This window comes from Miscanthus floridulus, chromosome 4 (assembly GCF_019320115.1).
Source record: "Miscanthus floridulus cultivar M001 chromosome 4, ASM1932011v1, whole genome shotgun sequence".
NCBI classification, from domain to species: Eukaryota; Viridiplantae; Streptophyta; class Magnoliopsida; order Poales; family Poaceae; genus Miscanthus; species Miscanthus floridulus.
Genome location: NC_089583.1, coordinates 40,149,086 through 40,155,944, shown reverse-complemented (window position 1 = coordinate 40,155,944; position 6,859 = coordinate 40,149,086). Strand labels below are relative to the sequence as shown.

The following is a 6,859-nucleotide window of genomic DNA, read 5'->3' as shown; positions in this document are numbered from 1 at the left end:
TGAAATATCAATATGACCAAACCCATGCTTACATTTTTTTCAGACTATGGTATTTTTTTTGCGAGACAGACTATGTTTTAGTTACTTGGATATAGTGTGATTTAACTAAAATTTTCTCTGTGCATAACATTTTTGTTTTTGTCTCCCTCCTAAAAAATACTGATTCTTTTTCGCGCTAAAAAAGAATGTCTCTTTTGGCGCAAACTTTTCATTTTTCTCCAGAAATTTCGGATCTATCTGGCCTTCACCTCCACGGTTCCACTCGCCTCTCTGCTCTCCAGAGCACAGCGATCCGATTCGAAAACAAAAAGAGGCAGCATCCCTGAGGACGGTTCTTATAGCCGCCGTCATTGTTGCCATTCATATACTGCCTCCTGCAGCGGCCGTCCCTTTCGCCCTTCCTTGCGTCTCCTGCCGGCGCGGCGGCACCGTCACTGTCGTCATTGGTTGGCATCTCCTGCGGCGGCCATCCCTGCTCTCCATCCTGTTCTCGTTCGTCAGTGCTTGGCTACAGTTAGCTTCAATTCCTACGATCTCAGTCACCGTTGTAAGTTGCTGCAGGACACAAGGTATATCGGTGCACAAGTCTCTCATCCAGGTCTTGAGTAGGCCGGGATCAGGCATGGAAGGGGGCCGTGATTTCAATTAGGTAAATAAACAAGTGAATTTGCTTCTCTGGTAGTGCCTGTTTAACCCGTGCTTGCTTCTGGGGTATTGGTTAGATCCCATTGTGAAATGTCAACTGGTGCTACTCTCGGAGGTTTGCAGCTCGTTACCTGTTTATGTTTTAGTGGATCCATATCACCTTGTACGCCACACAGCAAGTCTCACCCTCCCACAGTCTGAAAATAGTGGATTCATATCACCACGGTTATTAATTTTTGAAATCACATTATTGTAAAGCCTTCCATTGGTGTCAGTTTATCCTTATGAAAATTCAGAAGATCTTATTTTTCATAAGTATACATCACTTATTCTTCGAAATATACTGTTTGCATATCTTTCCTTTTCAGTTCATCTTAATGACCAATTTCTTCTAATGTTTCAGGACACTATACGAGGAAGACTACTATATTTTTTGTTGTTCCAAATAGGAAATGAATACAATTTGATGTTGTGAGCTCTCGTGTGGATCAGGTATCTATTTTCAAATACATCGGGTCTAGTCATCTAGAGTTAATGAAAATAGAAATAATTTATGGGAAATTGATTAAATTTATACTATCATGTTGTGTGCATGCAGCACTTGTTTCTGCAAATATCAGTTACATGAAATATCCCTTGTTACAAGGATTTCAAAACAGAAACCAGTTCCAGTTCCTTGGCCTGCAGGTAGCCATTCCTAATGGGGGCATGCTTGCTGGTAGTGTATAAATTAGAACTAGAGTTTATAAATGTCTAATATTGATCAAGAAGTCAAGACTGGGCTAAACCAAAAGATATTTTTCCCAGACATAACAAAACTGACGAAACCTATATACTACAGGAACTGCTGGATTCCCCGAGTGCCAGTTGCACTCGGGGAAGCCTTCCCCGAGTGCAACACTCGGGGAAGAGCCTCCGGCTTGCCGAGTGCCGTGCTGGCACTCGGGGAAGACTTGACGCCGTTGGCCGACGGCCGACGTCGTTTTCTTTTTTTTTATTTTCTTCCCCGAGTGCAACACTCGAGAAAGATTTTTGAATTTTTTTAAATACTCTTTGCCGAGTGCCGCAGTTCAGGCACTCGGGGAAGAAATTTGTTTTTTTAAAAAAAATCCCTCTTCCCCGAGTGCCATAGCACAGGCACTCGGGGAAGCCACCTCTAAAATTCTTTTTTTTTTGTTTTTTGCTTTTCCATGTAAACAACAAAGCATATATATATATATATATATATATATATATATATATATATATATATATATATATATATATATATATATATATATATATATATATATATATATATATATATATATATATATATCACAAACCACAAATCAACACCAATATGTCACAAACCACATTTATATATCACAAACGACCAAATTTATCCGAAATCCACAATATATTACAAACCACACGTTCAAAAGTACACACTATTCCAAGTTCACAAGTTCAATACAAAAAAACGACTCCGAAGGTGGCTCACGGCGACTGTAAGGGGTGGGACGCCCCAGCGTGATATCCCGACGACGGTCCAGGTGGGGATGGCCCGACGTGCGATGCCGGCGACCCTTCGACATGGTTCGACGCCCCACCCGATTGATGCTGAAAAAAGAGAGGAGATTGCATGTGAGTGACAAGATAAAAATGTAAGGAGTGTAAAGAAAAAGTTGAAAATTTCGGCAGCACCTCCCCTGCACGGGGAGGTTTCCAAAACCTGCAAGAAAAACGTCGGCACGAAGGCCGACAACCACATTTCCGGCACGAAGGCCAACACATCAACAAATCCGGTACGAATGCCGACACATCAACAAATCCGGCACGAAGGCCATCACTAGGTTTGACACTAAGCATGAGCAAAGAAAGTAAAACATCCGTACTCATACTCACCGGAGTAGACTCTCGACGATATGGTGGTGGTGGTGCAAGCAGCTCTGCTAGGATCTCCCAACCTTGTTTCTGCCCAAGTTGTTGCACAAACTTGAGCAAACCATCTTGTTGGGCCTCTAAAGCTTGTACCCTCTGACGCTCGAACTCCCGCTCGGCCCGCTCAGCCTCCCGCTCAGCCAGCAAACTCTTTTGCTGAGCCCGAAATAGATACGGTCATAGATATGCGGAGATCCGCATACCTCCAATCGTATCTGTTTCGGACGAGAGATGCCTAACTGGGCTACACCGATCTACATACGACAACGGTAAGGAAAAGAGCTTAATTATACCTAGGGTGGCGATAGAGAAAGGCTAGCGACGCAGTGGCGAGTCGGCGCTGTGCAGGTAGGACCGCAGCGCCGACGAAGACGATCGGGGTCGCCTAGGTGCTCCGATTCTCCTGCGACAGGTCCTGCTCTGCAAAAGAAGAAAAACAACACTATAAGTACAAAATTTTAGTAGAACCTCCCCTGGATGGGGAGGTTTCGATAACCTGCAAGAAAAACCATCGGCACGATGGCCGACGTCCACATTTGGGGCACGATGGACCACACATCCACAATTCCGGCACGAAGGCCGTCAACACATAAACGGCGCGATGGCTGACAACCAGAACGGGACGGTTCGTATACCTTGGGCGTTGGTGGGACGTGCACGCGGAGAAGAAGACGCCGACAACGGGACAGGACGTGGTGATAGAGGCACCTCCTCCCCTTCTTCTTCCTCCTTCTCCTCCCCTTCCCCCTTCTTCTTCTCCTTCTTCTTCCTCCTTCCTCCTCCTTCCTCCACCTACCTCATCCTTCTCTGCTCCCCGACCAGCGCCAGGGGCCGGGCTCCACACGGATAGACAGACGGACAGGGGCCAGGCGGCTTGCCTCGGGGCCGGCCGCAGGGGCCGGGGAGGGGCCGCGCCGGCCGGACGGGCCCCGACACGCAGGGACAGGGGCGCGCTGGCAGGGCCGCGCCACCGTCTCGGGCTGCGGGGGCGCGCGGCGCTGCGGGGGCTGCGAGGGCGCCGGCGGGGCCACGCCGCTGTCTCGGGCTGCAGGGGCGCGCCGGCGGGGCCTGCGGGGGCGCGCGGCGCGGGGGCTGTGGGGGCGCGCGGCGCTGCGGGGGCGCGCAGCGCTGCGGGGGCTACGGGTTTTAGGCATCCGACGTCTGTGTTTTAGGCATCCAACGTTGCAACTTCGTCGAAACCTTCTCGATTTTTTATCATAGCCTCTACATGCGATAACACTACGCCCAGACAAGTTTCGTGATTTTCGGACTTCGTTCGGATTTTATATAATTTAAATACACTTTTCCCGCAAGTTGTTCATCATGTTACGTCAACAAGATGCTCGACATTTCATGTGAGTTCCTAGATAAGGCATCAACATACACCAAATATCATTAATATAATTTTTTGAATCACCAAATTCTATTATTTCATGCACCTGCAGTTCAAATTCGAAGTATGCAAAAAAATTCAACAAAACGAAAAAAACTAACGAAATATAACAGAAAAAGTCAAAATTATCCCAAATTTGAACAGGCAATTTTAAATAATGTGGGAAGGCCTCACAAAAAAATGAGGTAAAAAAAACAAAAAAAAACAAAAATTCTTCCCCGAGTGCCTTCCCTGGCACTCGGAGAAGAGACCCTTTCCTGAGTGCCAGGACAGGGCACTCGGGGAAGGCAGCCTCTTCCCCGAGTGTCCTGTCCTGACACTCGGGAAAGGGCCTCTTCCCCGAGTGCCTTCCCTGGCACTCGGGGAAGAATTTTTGTTTTTTTAAGTTTTAACGGCGTGGGCGGGGTGAACCGTCAAGTAACATGTTTCTTTGCCGAGTGCCGATCTTCCTCGAGTGTTGCACTTGGGGAAGAGGGCCTTTGCCGAGTGCTGCTCTTTACCAAGTGCCAGGATCTCTGCGGCACTCGGAAAAACCTCTCTTCCCCGAGTGCAATTATTCCCCGAGTGCAACACTCGGGAAAGATTCTCTCTTTCCCGAGTGTCCGATTTTTGGCACTCGGGGAATTTTGCCTCTCCCGTAGTGTATCTGGCTTACTATATCGTTTTTTTTTCCAGCTATTTGGCTATATCCATTGCCATAAATCTGTTAGCAAATCGGCTTGATTTGGTATTCTTGCCACTGTAGTCTCATCTATTGTCATTGTTGAGGACCTTCTGGCTGTCAGGCTATCAAGGAAACAGGCTGCTCTATTTCTCCAGTTTTCTCATTTTTCATTGCTCATCATTGGTCTTGCTCATCCATATTTACAGCTTCAGATCCGTGCCCTCTGTTGCCTCCATGTTCATGTGGGATTATCCATTTAGCTTGATTCAATTATTTGTGGTTTATGGATATCTACCTAGGATATGGGCTTCCATTAATTTGGTTCCTGCTCTCGATCCGTGAGATCGGCCTCTGCTAATTGGATGCCTCTCAATTTTTTTATATGATCGTAAGGATTCCTGTAATGCCCTTTTGTTTACTTAACTAATGGTTTTCTTATTTTTTGTTTTCTAAATATTTTAGAATCATACATAATATCATCTCACTCTATATGATCTTCGTTACAAAATTGTATTGTTCTTTCATGTGGTTAAATAGATTACAATTGTAATATATGTTCAGCTGATATGGACCTCCTCCTCATATATTTGAATGGATGCTTTCCATCTACTCAGGCAATATAAGTGCTTACCTTGGTGGTGCATACAAGCGAGCAACATTCTCCACCCTGGCCACTGTGGACAATCAGGCCTGACCTGTTCCTACATACAAGCCTGAAAGGCCAATGCACCTTTTTTTTAGCGCCCTGGCAAGAAATTGCTCTACTAGGCCAAGGTGCTTCAGGTCCTACTTTGATTTGTTTGTTTGATATGTGCTCTGCACCTAGACATCCATGTATTTTGCTTCTCTAAAATGTAAATGTGGCAACTTAAGTTCCCAACTGCCCATGGGGACGAAGGAAAGATCAGCTACTGTTTGAATAAACCGAATTACTTCAAAGTGAAATTTTAGTATGTCATTTGCTTACTATAAATAGCTCATGGATTAAAGAGTACTTCATTCATGTATCTGATCTTATTGATGTGTTTCATGCAGTTAGGTGTTTTTGAAGTGCTAAAGTAAATATGGAAGATTTGAATCAACAAGTTGGGAAATTAGTACAGAACCTCCTCCTCATATATTATGCCATTATTTAAGCTCTAGGATCTTACCTTTGTTTTTGAATGATCATGATGTATAACTAAGGGTTGTTACTCACTAAGAGATTATATCAAATTAATATAGGTTGGGTCCATGGTGCCACTAATGGCTTCAAAATATCCTTATAAGGCTAATGTGGCCTATGCAACTCTCTTGAGCACTGATCCAGAAGCCATTGTTGGTGGAGTTAAGACAACAAGTCAATTCTACAAAGTGCGTATCAATCATCATATAGCAAAAGATGAGCCATTAGTGAGGCTCATGCTTGGGTGCAACAATATTGGTGATGCTCAAGCCAAACGAGTCTCAATTGCTTGGTCTTCGATGTTTGTATGTTCAAACTAGCTTTCTTAACTTTACATCAATGTACATATGTGGCCTGATTTGCAATCTTACAACTTACACTTTCTTTACAGGTTGAAATGATTAATGGTTGAATTCCTACATCGATGTGTACGAAGAATGGAAGAAGAAGCAATGGGCTTTATGAGTCCTAGCTAGTTCTTGATTTTTTCTTTCTAGTATGGACTATGTGTGTTTGCTCTCTAGAGCCATATCGTTATGTACATATACTATGATTTAATCTGAACAAGCACTATGTTTGAAATAATCCTACGATATGTGGATCTTGCTATGATTATTGAAATTTGTGCTTTATGTGATTTTGCAATGTGTCATGTTTGTGTGATTCTATAATAATCCATGTGCCAAATATATAGGCGAAATAAATATTTGTTTTATAATCTAAATATGTTACAATAGATATAAACAAGTGTTACAAACCATGTGTTCCTTTGTTCCATACTGTGTTTTACCATAATGTAGAAGTGTTACTAGAATTAAAAAAAGTGTTACAGCAGACAATCACTTTAGCACTAGGTCAATGTTCCGATAGATAAACAAACGTGTTACAAACTATGCATTCTACCATAATGTGAAGTGTTACTAGAGAAAAAAAAGTGTTACAACAAAAATCATTGTAACATTAGACAAATGTTCCTATAGATAAATAAATGTGTTACAATAAACCAGTCTATAGTAACATGGCCAATTGGAACACAAAACAAAATGTGTTACTAAGAGAGCTAGTAACA

At 43.6% G+C, this 6,859-nt stretch overlaps 1 long non-coding RNA gene across 1 annotated transcript; it reads left to right on the top strand.

Annotated features, from left to right (window-relative positions):
• The first annotated feature begins 404 nt into the window (after positions 1–404).
• On the top strand, positions 405–5,371 carry LOC136551377 (uncharacterized). The gene is made up of 3 exons (XR_010782541.1): positions 405–649; positions 1,049–1,137; positions 5,240–5,371. It is a non-coding gene; the product is annotated as an uncharacterized lncRNA (long non-coding RNA).
• The last annotated feature ends 1,488 nt before the right edge of the window (positions 5,372–6,859 follow it).